Genomic DNA, 13,666 nt, shown 5'->3' on the forward strand with positions numbered 1-13,666 from the left:
GATCCACTACGTAGCCATTAATTAATAGCGTTTTGAATCAGGAACATTTTTAACCTTGGAAAAGCAAAGAATCCTCCTCTCTCATGGTTGAAATTGAAACTTAAAATCCTGTGAATAACGATTTAACCCCTCAACCAACGAAAGGAAAATGCGTGTTTAAACTGCATTAACCTGTCACAGGCTTGCGAACAAATTTCCACGCTGGAATATAAATTACAGACTAGTAGCGAGATAAACACATTAAAATGGACTCCCACAATTTTAATAATAGAAAGTCACGTTTCTAATTAGACAAGATCTTTTATTTTTCTTTTGACAAAAATTAAAAAATGAGAAAATGCAGCAGATGCTCTAGAGTGGCTCATGTGATGTTTTGTGATTGTGGAGGTTTTCTAGGTGCATATATATTTTTTATATTGCTTTATTGCCTTCATTTTTTCCCTCGTTTGATATTTAAAAAATTGAAAACGTAGGAAAGCAAACAGGATGATTTCTGAAAGTGGTCATAGCAGGGGTTTTGATGTACACAGCCTTGCTGGTACACTAAATTATATGCATTTTGCTGGTAGTTCTTCAGTGCTTTCTCTTTTGAAAATTAAAAATACATACACACCAAGAATAACACAGCTTTATGTATTTACTTCCTAGAATAATCAAATGTGATACATTTGTCATGTTTGCCTCAGGTTTTTATTTATATTAAAGATGACAGAGTTGAATGTCACTTACCTTTCTCCCTCCTCATTTCTCTAGGAAATCAGGGTTAAAATGTGTGTATTCTTCCAGCATTTGTTCTTATACTTTTATTACCTAATTACCTATATATTTATATGTAAATGTACATCTATGCTTATGTGTTTAAATTTTCTTTATAAATGGTACAGTAGTGTACATATCATTTTGCAACTTACTTTTCCCCCTCAGTATGATTTTAAGAATTATCCATACTGATAACTATAGAATCTGTTCATTTCAGTAGTTTTATAATATTGTTAGCTTTGTGATTTTTTGTGGAGATTGCATTCTAAAACAGATAGTTATTGTAAAGTTGCTTGCTTCAAAATTTTAGAGAGTTAACTCTTATTGTACTCATTAAAATTCTGTCAGAGATAGCATTCTTTCCTAGCTGTTTCTAGTTTTGTTATTTAGAAAAAGGGAAGATACTTAAAAATGCAGACAGGATATCACAAGCACCATTTACCTATCTCATAAAATTGGTCAGTGTTAACATTTTGCCAAATCTGCTTCAGGTCTATTTTTCAAATTGACTGTTTAACATTTCTGATAAAATTAAAATCCGTTTGTACTGCTCTCCAAAACCATTTTCCACTTTTCCTCCAAAGGCAAACACTGTTATGTATTTGGAATGTAACTTTACAATCTAGGTTTTGCAACAAATGAACCCATAAAAACATCGAACATTGCTTTGATTTTTAAAAAATGTACACGTGTGTTGTTCAACTGTTCCTATTGTGACTTTTTTTTCTTCATGGTATGTTTCTATTCTTTCTCTCCATGGTGATAAGTACACATCCAATTCATTCATTTTAATTGCTACATTGTAAATCCACGCATATGAATGTGCTGTGTTTATTCATTCCCCTATTGATGAATATTTAAGTGGCTGATGCCACGATACACTACTTGTGAAACATGGGCAATGCTAGGATGAACATGTATGTACTTGTGTCCCACGCACATCTGGGAGGATTTCTCTCTGGGGAGCCTAGATGGGGAATTGCTAGCCTACACACACACTTGCAGTTTCTTTAGAGACTGCCAAATGGTGTTCGAATTCACACACCCATCAGCAGTATGTGAGAGCTGTTCCCCTCACGTGACCCCCCATACTTTCGAGGTTCAGACTTTCCGTTTTTCTGACAGTGTGACTGGTTAAAGACCCAGCATTTCATCGTTTTATTTGAATCTCCCTCACTGCTAGTGCAGTTGAGCATTTTATTGGCTGTTACGGTTTCCGAGGCTGTGATTTGTTTTTTCGCAGTCACCCATTTTTCCAGTAAGCTACAAATTCTTTTCATCTTTGCTCCTCCTGATTTGTAGGAGTTCGTGCATGTAAACCTGTCTGTGACTCCTCTTTTGACTGCTTTTGGTGCTTTTTGTACTACAGAAAATTTTAAATGTGGTCAGATTCATTGATCTCTTTCTTTATAGTTGGTGTCACTTGTGTGTCTCATTTAAAACAAAACCAAAAACTTCACACCTGATGCCATGAAGAGAGCTTCCTATGTTTTTCTTCCCCTTAACATTGTAAAGTTTTGTTTGCTCCACTTGTGAAGTTGGTCCATCTGGGACTTATTTTTTTTTTCAATGGTGGAAAGTAGGAATTTAATTTTACTCCCCCTCTCCCCCACGTGGAAAACCTATTGTTCTGCCCTGGTTTGCTGAACAGCTTTTCATTCCCCTATTAATGTGTAATGCCACCGTGGCTGCAAACTGAACTTCCATATATTCGTGGATGTGTTCCTGCTTTGTCTTTTCCCACTGGTCAAAGCAATTCTGAGGCGGGTACCACACTGTTTTAATTATTATGGCTTTATAATAAGTCTTCATGTCTGGATGGTCATTTCCCCCCTTTGTTCATTTTAAAAATTGTACTGGCTGTTTTTGAGCTTCTGTTTTTCTACACTAACTCCAGCACCAGTTTGTCAACTTCCATTGAAAAACCTCTGGGTATTTTGCTGAGTTAAATTTATAGGTTAAATTTTGGGAGCTGCGACATCTTTATAAAATTGAGTTGTCCGACACATTAGTTGTATTCTGATTTCTTCACGTCCTTCAGTGACACTCTGTGACTCCTTTATGAAGCTCTTGTACCTGTTTGTTAGATTCATTCCTAGGTACCCTACAGCTTTTGCTGCTGCTGTAAGTTGGAGTCTTCTTAAAGTTTTTGGTTGGTTATTGCTGCTGTTTGGACATTTGTATTGATTTTGGAATAATCTTGTTTTAGCAAGCATGCTGAACCTTCTTATTAAGTAGTTTATTTGCAGAGTCTCTCATATTTCCATGTAGATCATCATACTATGTGTAAATAACACTCTGGATACTTTTCCCCTTTCTCATCTCAGTGAATGGGCCGGGACCTCCAACAGAACATCAAATATTAAGGGTGAGAACAAGCATTGTTTTCCTATTTCTAGTGGGTTGAGAATGTTTCTAGTGTGTTATTATTTATGATATTTGTTATCATTATTTACAATTATTTATAGAAACCTTTTTCAGGTTAAGGAGTTCCCTTCTATTCCAGTGGAGTTTAAAGTAGGAACATTTTAAAACCATGAAATGAATATTGAATTTAATTAAGTGCTTTTTCTAAAACTATTGAAATGATTATAGGTTTTTTCTTTGGTATATTAATGGAACAGGTCACTTTGATAGATTTTGCTAATGTGGACTAACCCCTGGATTCTGAGATAAACCTTGTTTTGCCGCATGTACTTTTATTTTTAATACACTGCTTCGTGCAGTTTGTGAATGCTTTCTAATTTTAGCATCTATGTTCATAAGTGATATTGGCTTATAATTTTCTTTCCTTGCACTGCTTTTGTCCATGTTGAGTATCAAGGTTATCGCTGTTGTTATGTGCCCTTGAGTGGACTCCGGCTCCTGGCCACACCACGAATAAGTGATGCCGTCCGCAACGCCCTGTCCTCGCCAGCCCTGCTCGGCCCCCGTGAGCTCACGCTTATGGCTTCTTTGATGCAATCAACCCATTTCATATTGGGTCCTCCTCTCTCCCTGCCTTCTCATGGTGTGCCCGAAGTAGGACAGCTCTAGTTTTGTCATTTTTGCCTCCAGTGACGTTTCAGGTTCGTTTTTCTGGCGGTCCAGAGTATCTGTAGAGCTGTCCTCCACGACCATATTTGAAATGAATCCATTTTTTTTTCCTTAGCAGCCTTCTTCCCTGTCCAGCTTTCTCATCTGTGCATAGAATTTGGAATATGAGGGTGTGGATGACCTTAGCCACCGTCTCTGATGACCCATCTCTGCTCCTGATGACCTTGCTTAATTTTCATGCTTCTGGGTCTCAGCCTCCTGTATAATTCTCGGTTGCAACCACCATTTGAATTGATGACTGAACCAGGGTAAGCAAGATCTTCAACAATTTCAGTGTCTTTGTTTCATGATTCTTGTGTTCTTGATGTTCAAACGCAGCCCTGCTTTGGCACTTTCTCCTTTTAACTTTCATCGGAAATTGTTTCGAATCATTGCTACTTCCTGCCAGTGAGATGGGACCGTCTGCATTATCTTAAGTCACGACATTTCTTCCACCAGTTTTCGCTCCTCCTCCCTTTGAGCCCAGCCCCGCTTTTTGTGTGGTATGCTACCCTCGTAGAACACATTTGGAAATTTCCCTTTTAAAATTTTCTATAACAGGTTACATGAGATAGGTATTTTTTTGTTTCTTAATGATGGTAAATATTACCTGTGAAATAATCATATGTTGAAAATTCAATTCAGTTTCTCTCATGGCTATTAGCTTATCTGGGTTTTATATTTTTTTTTGAGTCAATTTTGGTCAGTGATATTTTTCTCTAAAAGGTAATATAAATATATTGAAGCCTTTACAATTTTGGTAGGTGGTTCATAGCATTCTCTTCTTATTTAGAAATTCTCTCCCGCATCTGTAGCTATACCCCACTTTTCATTCTGGATATTGCATGCGTGAATTCTCTATTTTGTCTTTTTTTAACAGTGATTTGTCTATAGCCTTTTCAAGTACCAGCTTTTGCGGCTCATCTCTGTTTCTTTTTAAACATACATGTTTAATTTCTGTATTTATCTTTATTAATCTCTTATTTATACTTTTGTTGAGTTGGGAAACTTCATTAAGAAAACTTTTCAAGTTAAGTACTTGCCACATTAGTTTCCAGTCCTTCTTATTTAAAACAAATATAATTTGGGGCTTTAAATTCATTTTGAAGATTACTTCCCTGTGCTTCTCTGTACCCCACAAGTTCTCAAAACAGTGCTTTTGTTGTCATTCAGGTCTAAGTACTTCATAATTCCACCCTGATTTCTTCAACACTGAATTTCCAGAAGGGTGTTTTCTCTGGATGGTGGGGTCCTTCCTATGAACAGTGCAGAAGAAGGCAATACTTACTTTTTGTCTGTGATTACCTAGGAGAAGCTCTTTCTGAAGTAAAGGAGGTTTAAGGGGCATGGTACCAAGAAACAAGCAATTCGGAGGCAACAGTATCAGGACCTGGACACACAATTTTGCTAGGGAATATCCTGCCACAGTCTTGGCACGTGGCTCTAAATATTTCATTCCTTCAGCCAGTTCACACTGATGGCCTTCTATACACCAAGCATTCTTCTGGGCAGCAGGAAGTACATTATCTCGAGTTTATATTGCAGCGTAGCATTTTGCTTATCTTTTTCTTCATTTGTGGACATGGTGCTGATATTGCAAATTGTCCAGAGGATCCTCTTGAATTCTGGAAAAGCAGCAGGAGGGGCTTGAGGTTGGAACACTAGCACTGGCCTGGAGGTCGTGGAAGGAGCTGCTCCTGTGCCCCCAGAAGACACCAAGTCTCAGTCTGAGAAGGGGCCCCTGAGAGATCTCTCTGATGGAGAAGCAGAACTGAAGGAAATTGCAGAAGAGAGACCTTGTATGTAGGTAGTTTCCGTGGAAAGGGAGGGGGGTTTTCTTATCGTTTATTATTGCTTGGGACCAAGGGATTCACTGGGTAGTGGACAGGGCATCAGTTGTTCAGGGCCGAGAGAAGGTTTCGGGTCTCTGGACAGCTGGTGTTCTGTCACCTGGGCTGTTCCGTAAGCAGTGCACCGTGTGCCTAATCTCCCAGGAATCAGCTCTGGAAGTGCAGTGGGGGGTTATTTGGAATGGGAAGTAGAATGCAGGTAATTTCTCACTATAGTGCGGGGGTGTCAAACTCATTTTCACCGGGGGCCACATCAGCCTCACAGTTGCCTTCAAAGGGTGGAATGTAATTGAGGACTGTATAAATGTGACTACTCCTTAACAGTTAAGCGAGAGCCCGGCACTGCCGCCGGGTAGAAACAAGGTGCCGGGCTGGATAAAACAAATGTGGAGGGTGGATTCGGCCTGCGGGCCTTGTGTTTGCTGCCTGTGCTGTAGGGTATACTGTGGCCTTGAAGTAAGTGTTACAGAAATAATCTCTCTCCCAAGCCCATCCAAAAGCTTATGGAGCCACGTCAAAGAGGTGTCCCCGAAGGCCTTGAGAGGCTGGCCTGTCCATTCCTTTGGTCACAAGTGGTGCAAAAGAGGCATGTAGTAGGCATTCTATGTGTGTGTGTGTGTGTGTGTGTGTGTGTGTGTGTATGTAATAAAGGAATAGGAATATAAGATGACAGATTAGTATCACTATTCATTCAGGATTACCAGTCTCAAAGAGACATTCAGCCTGTTGGCCTCTGTGCCAGTCTCTCTCCCAGCTTTTGGCAAAGGCCAGTCCGTTCTCGTGAGCTCTGGCCCCATTACTTCCTGCTTTCACAGGGGGCACGATCTATAATGTACCTCCCGTCTCTCCTTCTCTGTAGAATAATTTGAGTCAACATTCAATAATGAGCTAATATCTCCAATATTTAAAAACCTCTCTATTTCTCTGGGCTCTATATCCTCCCCTAGCTACGGACACGTAGCCATATCCCCCCCAAAGCCCAATTTCGCAAGAGCTGAATATATTCTGTATTCTCTGGTACCACTTTCTTACCCCCATGCATTATCAAAATCCCTCCAATATTTAGCTCTCACTCCGCTACAGAAATGCTTCTTGTTAAGATCAACACGGACACACAACAATGTGAATGTACTTAATGCCACTGAACTGTACACCTAAGAAATAGTTAAAATGGTAACTTTTATGTATGTATATTTTACCAAAAAAGTTTCTTCAAAAGAAAAAAAAAAGATCAATATCGATCATGTTGCTAAGTCCTATCCTCCAATTACTCGCACTCCCAAAGCCGTTGAGTAATCCCTGCAACAGTCTCTTTTCTTGGCTTCTGTAATATTACGCTCTTCGGGGATTTCTTTTGTCTTTCTGATTGTTCCTTCTGGGTCTTCATTGCTCATGTTTCCTTCCTTAACCTTTAAAATGTAAAGTTCACCCTGGCTGGTGTGGCTCAGTGGACTGTGCGCTGGCTTGGGAATCAAAAGGTTGCCGGTGTGATTGTTGCTCAGGGCCCACGCCTGGGTTGCGGGCAGGTCCCTGGTTGGGGGCGTGCGCGAGGTGCAGAGATCGACGTTTCTCTCCCACTCTTTCTCCCCCCCTTTCCCTCTCTCTGCAAAGAAATAAGTAAAACTTTGAAAATGTAAACTTCTACAGAATTCTATACAATGCCCTCTTCTCTCAGTTCTACCCACTGTCTGTAGGTAATCTGTAACACTGTCCAAGGCTTTGGTCCACCACTATACTAACAGCTTATGAAATGATCATCTTTTCACCAGATCGGTTTTCCAGCGAGGCCAGGTAGTCTTACACCATCTGACTACTTGGTAACTCCTCACCCTTCCTGCGATGTCTCCTAGATATCTCAAACCTGCTGTATTCAGAAGCTGAATTTGTGGTGGCTATCCCCCAATCTGCTCTTCCTGCATTCTTTCTATCTCAGGAAATAGCACTCTCATCCATTCTGCTGCTCAAGCCGGTGTCATTCTTGAGAGCTCCTTCTCCTTCAGCCCCCACGTTGAATTCAGCTCCATGGTTGGTTAATTCTACCTTTAAAGTCTATCGTTAAAAAATAATACAAAAATAAAGTATATCTTGACCATTCAGTTTTCTCACTTTCCGTGCTAATCCCCTAATCCAAACCACCATCCTCTTTTGGTTGAACCACTGTAATAATGTAACAAATTCATTAGTTCTGGGTATTAGGATGTGGACATCTTTGGCGAGCCATTATCCTGCCAACACAAGGCTAAAGTGGAGTGAACGAAGGGAGAGAGAAGGTAAGAGCATGGTAGGAGATGAATGGATTCAGGCACCTGGGCTGGCGGGAGGCAGGCCCTGCAGGGCCTTGTGAACCAGTGTAAACAGGGAGATGGGAGGGGTTGGGGAGCATTTTGAGCAGTGACATGATCGGAATTACTATTTTAGAGGTTCATCCTGATGGCTGTGTGGTGAATAGACTAGAATGCTGGTAAGAGTAGAGGCAGGAGTCCGGCCAGTCAGCCCCTGCGGAAACCCAAACCAAAGACCATGGTGCTCTGGACCACTGTGGTCTCAGTGAAGGCGGTGAGAGGCGGTGGGAGTCTGCATGTCTTTTGCAGGTACAGTGAGGGATGCCTGCTGGCTGGTGTGTGGCATGCAGGGGAGAAGAGAAGGTGAGGACTCACGATCGACTCCAAGAATTTCAGCCCAGCAAGTGGAAGAATACAGGTTTTATTTTGAGACAAGAAAGCTATGTGTTTTTATACGTGTGTTCCTGGAGGACAAGAATTCTAACTCTTGGTAGAATTACAATGTTATATATAATTATTGGTCTAATACTTTTTAGTATAATTATAATAAGATATCTAAGTATTTTAAACACTAATAGTTTTTATTAAACTATAAAATCTATTTGTTCTCTTTAATATAATCTAATAATTTAAATCTAATGCTTTGGACCCAATTATTGATAAAACCCTGGTGTCCTCGGAGGTCAGGTTTCCTTTAGGCCCAGCTGAACTTCTCACACATTACGTTCAGTCTGCTGTTAATTTCTAAGGCTCAGTGAACTGACCTTGTGAAAAACAGGGGAGCCATGACTTGGCTTCAGATAGTTTTCAGGGCCTGTAGTGTTGTAGCTTTAAAAAAATAACCACTGACAGGGAGAATAAGCACATAATAAATAATCCGTAAACACTTTTACATAATGAGACTGAGAGCAAGGTCCCAACTGAGGTGTCTCTATTAAGGCAGGAAAAAAGAGGGTGACAGAAAGTTCTGCAGCATAATGGCCCAACAGCTCCCCAATATGTGTGGAGTCCAACAAGCCGGATTCAAATCCAAGCATGAGACGGAAGCCCCTCACCTTTCACGTGGAGGGAACATACATTGGTGCGGCAATTTGAATTACTTGCAAAGATCATATACATGCCCTGTGACTCAGAAATTTCACACCTTAGTATAAGCCTTTGAGAAACTCTTGTCCTTGGCCCCAGGAGACAGCTACAAATACGTTCAGTACAATATTTGCTGCAAGTTCTTGAAGCAATCTAAATATTCATTAAAATATAAGGCTTTACTATACAGTAGTAACGATAAAGGATGAACCACAACCAGCTAGATCACAGATGTCTTCTGCTCTGTAAAATAGAGCAGAAAAAAAAGCCCAGGATTTTAAAAGAATGTGTCAAATAAGATACCATTTACCGAGTTCAGATGCATGGGAATTATTACTAAACCAGCACGTTCTAGTTGTTCATAACACAACCTACGCAGCCAGGCTGCCGGGTGCAGGGGCCATCCCCTTAGTGGGTCACCAGCCATGCGATGTTGATTAAGTCACTCTCCTCATTTATGAAAAGGGAATCACAACAGTGTCTACTTCATTGGGCTGTAGCGAGAGCCAGTTAGTATATGCAACGTGATTAGAGCACACGTAGGCATGAAGCAAGCACTGTATTAGTTGTTATGTATTGTCTTCCCATGTGTATTCATCCACATGTATCCATCTATTAAAAGTATAATCCATTAACGAGTGTGATATGCACTGTATTTTGTTCAGCACTTACCTGTGATTCGAATGGGAGGGGAAAGAGTGGCATTTCAGCGGATTCTGTAGTGTTTTACTTCATTCTAAAAATCCTCAAGCAAATAAGGCAAAAGATAAGATTTGTCAATATGGGTGGTGGGTACACTCCTGTGTTCTGTGTTATTCTCTGCACTTTTCTACGTGTATGCAATTTTTTCTTTAAATTAAAATCTCAGTACAGAGCCTGGCACATTACATGTACACACAACAAATATTTATGAAATGAACGCCTGACTGAGAAGTGGCATGGACTGAGGAAGCAGCCCTCGGAGTGTTCGGCTGGACTTCCCTCTCTCCTGCCACTGGGCCCGAGGGGCAGAGCAGCGGGGTCCATGGCCCTGCGGAGGGGGGCCTCCCTCAGCCGCAGTGGATTCAGGGAGACAATGGAACAGGCACAGCTTTCAAGGTTCTGAGGAAAAATGATTTTGAACTCAGAATTCTATGCCCAGGCGAACACATCATTCAAGTGTGAGCACAAAATAAAAACACTTTCAGCAGTATTAGGGTTCAGAAAATATACCATTCAAGCACCCTCTCAGGAAGAGTAACTCAACAATGCATTCCGGGAAAATGGAAAATGAATCAAAGAGGAAGGCATGAGGGTCGCAAAATCTGGTGACAAAGCAACAAAACTTCTGGTGAAATTTAAAATCGTTATTGACTGAGGAGAGTGGAGGAAGGCGGGGAGAGGAAGGAGAGAGAGAACAATCTGGAATTGAGGTCCCTAGTGATCTTTACTTGGGAGGTAGCAGGGCCCAAGGAGAATAGCAAAAGCAAAGAGAAGTGTGGGGGAGAAGGTTCTTGAGAAGCTAGTTCTACTCAGTAATTGAAGATATTGATTCTAGAAGAGTCACAGGAAAAACTGAAATAGGATATATAACTACCTAACCATTAAAAGACAAAAGTTAAATAGGAAAATCTCATTAATTCAACAAAAGGGGAAGGAGAAACAGTGACGAAGTAAACAGAATACGTGGAATAGGATGCAAGGGTTAGTCCAGAGTGCCAGGAATCACACTCTGAATGGACTGGCCCTGTGACAGGACGGCCCCTCCGGGTGGAAAAAAAAGACCGGAAACTGTAAAGAGCTCCACGCTGTTTACTTAAAACACTTAAAATGACCTAGGAGTTTACAATTAAGTAATAGAAAGAGAGGCAACAAGGAAAACCAAATTAACATTCTAAGTACTAAACAAAAAGAACATGGAAGATTCAGTTAATGTTAAGCTTTATTCTCAAGCAATAATGGATATTACATATATGTATATATATTTTACATTTATGTGGCATATTTACAAAGAAAAATTCAATAGATTCTGTACAGTAGAAATTATACAATTTCCATTCACTGGCCACATACATAAAGTTATTATTTAACAACAAAAAAAGCGGCAAAAGTGACAGACAAAAAAAATCTTGATCCTTTTGAAAATGAGAAAGCACGCTTCTCATTAACTTGGATTCAAGAGGAATTAAAATTAAAATTACAAGCTCCTTGGAAATGTACAAATGAGCGTGTTTCAAGATCTGTGGGCACTGCCAAAGTGCTCCAAATGGAAAGATTTACAGCTTTAAGTGCTTGTGAAAAACAGAAATTGTGAAAATAAACAAACTAAGCATTTGGCTCAGAGGTGGAAAAAGACCCGGAAAAATAAACCCAGAGTAATAAAAGAAAACAGAATAAGAATGAAAGTAGAAATCAATGAAATAAAAAAAATTGGGCTTCATTACTAAAACCAATTACTCTTTGTCAAAACCAATAAAACAGATGAATTATTTGTGAATCACATTAAGGAAAAAAAGGAGATATAAATAATGTAAAGAACAAGAAAAGAGGGAAAAGGTGAATGATTGCTATGTACAACTTCAAATAAGTGCAATTAAAATTTAAGATGAAGTGTTTGATCCATAAAGGCACAAATCGCCAGAGTTGATTCAATAAGAAGGAGAAAAACTAGGGACCATCCCCTAAAAATAAATGGAAAAATAATTTTAAATCTGCTAAAAAAAAAAAAACCCAAGTAGTTTTGCAATCTGGAGCTATCAAAACGAAGGAACAGACATTTCCCATACTGTGTAAATGGTTTCTAGCCTATAAAACAGATTGAGAGCCTTCTAGTCCGTCAGCAGTAGCTATTCCTCTAGTTCTGAAATTTGATGAACGTGGTGCTCAAAAAAGGTTAATTTCACTTATGAATATAAATACACCATTTCTAAGTAGTTAGCCTATCAAATTAGCAGGGCATTTAAAAAAACCCGGCATCATGCCCAAATTGAGTTGATCCCAGGAAGGGATGAGTAGTTAGAAAGTAGAAAAGTACCATTAATAGAATTCATTGTGTTCTCTGAAGAGAAAAAAAAAGATGATTATCTCAACGGGTGCCCCCAAAAGTAGTTGATAAAATGCAACACGCATTCCTAGTTTAGAAAGGAAATCTTAGTAAACAGGTCATAGAAGAAAGTGTCACATTAGAAAAGATGTCCCCATCAAAATTCTACAATAAACATGGTAGTTAATCATGACAGATTGGAAACATTCCCGTGAGGATGAGGAACAGGACTGGTAGAGACTCTGCCATTAGCGTTTAGCACTGAAATAGATGCTCCCTGCGATGCAATAATGAAAAAAAGGGCAAGAAATAAGGCATGTAAATATTGGAAAGAAAGATAAAAAACTGCCACTTTGGGCAGATGGTATCTCCATCTTTCTGGACAAAATCCAGGAAGAGCATCTGAGAAACTTTAGAACTAATGAGATATTGGTAAGGTGACTACGTAAAGATCGTCACGGGGAGGGTATGACGGAGGCGAAGTTCACGAATAAAGACCTGGATACATGGAGAAATATTTTCCATTTTCTAATACAAAAGCTCAGTGCTCAAAAATGACAATTATTCCCCCAAACAATGTATCAACAGGTTTCTGTATGGGATTCATCAAGCTGACTCAAAGTCATCTACAAGAGAAAAATAGCAGGAATAATCTTTAGCAGATTAAACCATACCATTAAGCTTTACTAATTGATTCAGTGTAGACTGGCATAAGCCTAGACCAGGGGGGTCAAATTCATTTTCACCGGGGGGCCATATCAGCCTCACGGTTGCCTTCAAAGGGCTGAAATAATTTTAGGACTGTATAAATGTAACTACTCCTTAACAGTTAAGGAGTTGAAATTACACTCGGCCCTATGAAGGCAACCACGAGGCTGATGTGGCCCCCAGTGAAAATGAGTTCAATACCCCTGGACTAGACCAATAAATTGATGGAACAAAAGAGATGGTCCAGAAACAGACACGTATTTGTCAGAATTCAAAATATGACAAAAGGGACATTTCAAATCAGTGAGGAAGTGATAGTTTATTGAAGGGTTTCAACAGTTAATCATTTTGGGGGGTGGAAATAGTTTTATCACTTCCACATACAATATAAAAAGTAAATTCTAGGTGGATTAGAACTCTAAGCAGAAAAATAAAATGAAAAGTACTGGGCTAATCATCTCAATAGATGTTGAATAAGTATTTGACAAAATTCAAGACCCATTCATGATTAAACACACTTAGACAACTAGCAATAGAAAATGAATTGTCCTTAATTTGATAATAGGCATCTACAAAAGAAAAAAAGAGGAAAAAAAGCCTTCATTGTGCTTAATGATGAAAGACGAAATAAATGATTTTCCTCGGACTGGAAGCAAGCCAAGGATGTTCACTCTCCCACTGCTGTTGGGCATTCTGTTGTCTGTGCAGCTGGGAAAGGAGGAAGCAAGTTTGGCTCTTCTCAGACAAGATTGTCTATGTAGAAAATTCCAAGGGATTTACTAAAATGTTGCTAGAACTACAGAGTGCTTTTAGTAAGGTTGCAGGATACAATAATCAACAGTGCTTCTATATGCTAACAATGAAAAAATACAAATCAAAATTTA

This window comes from Desmodus rotundus, chromosome 6, assembly GCF_022682495.2.
Source record: "Desmodus rotundus isolate HL8 chromosome 6, HLdesRot8A.1, whole genome shotgun sequence".
Classification (NCBI taxonomy): domain Eukaryota; kingdom Metazoa; phylum Chordata; class Mammalia; order Chiroptera; family Phyllostomidae; genus Desmodus; species Desmodus rotundus.